The sequence below is a fragment of the Hippocampus comes genome, unplaced genomic scaffold, assembly GCF_001891065.2.
Source record: "Hippocampus comes isolate QL1 unplaced genomic scaffold, H_comes_QL1_v1.1 scaffold26, whole genome shotgun sequence".
Classification (NCBI taxonomy): Eukaryota; Metazoa; Chordata; class Actinopteri; order Syngnathiformes; family Syngnathidae; genus Hippocampus; species Hippocampus comes.
Window position 1 is genome coordinate 87,247 of NW_017805004.1, and position 843 is coordinate 88,089.

An 843-nucleotide genomic window follows, 5' to 3' on the forward strand; every position below is an offset into this window, starting at 1 on the left:
CTCAATTTCGGCCGACATCATAAAATGTGTCAGTTTATTTATATGTGGATTCTACTCTCCTTTCCTTTTCAAGAAAATTATCTGTGACCCTGTTATACCAACCAGGTGTCTTTTCCAGGGACTTAACTACAACTACAGCAACTACCATAAAACCCACCAGAAATAAAAGATTAATTTGTCGCTAGTCGTTTTCAACAAAGAGAGTGTCGCTCAGACGATTAGAAGTCTCCAGTTCAACTCAGAACAGAATGAGAATTGAAAAAAGATCCCACGATGCCTAAACCAAAAGATCGGTGATTGGCTCATTTTGCTGTCAATCAAAAAGAGATTCAGCCTCAGACAGATCATCCAATCATCATGCAGAAAAGCTGAGCTTCCGGGCCAGCCCATAAACGCCCACTGTCCATAGACACCCAGAGATGCTGTGCGTCCGATGGGCAGGACAAAACCAGCATTTATCCAATGACTCATCTCATTTCAATGCATTGGGACAACCTCCACTCTTTAGACGCCCAGCGTCCGCGCTGTCGACGCTCAACGTCCACACGGTTTTAAGCACAGTGAAGCTGTGGGAATGAATGAGAAGAGAGTCGCGTCGAAACAGGTCATAAGAAGCTGATTCGGAAAAAAGCTGAGCGCGTTGTAGCGCATATTTAGTCAATGACATGTACACACAATTGTTTGTTCACACATGTACAGTATTTGATCACTTATTTTTGGACATTTTAGGGGAAGCTGAGCTTCCCTTCGAGCAGTGTTTTTCAACCCCTGTGCCGCGGCACACCAGTGTGCCGCAAGACATTGTCAGGTGTGCCGCGGGAAAATATCCCATTTGTATGCCTG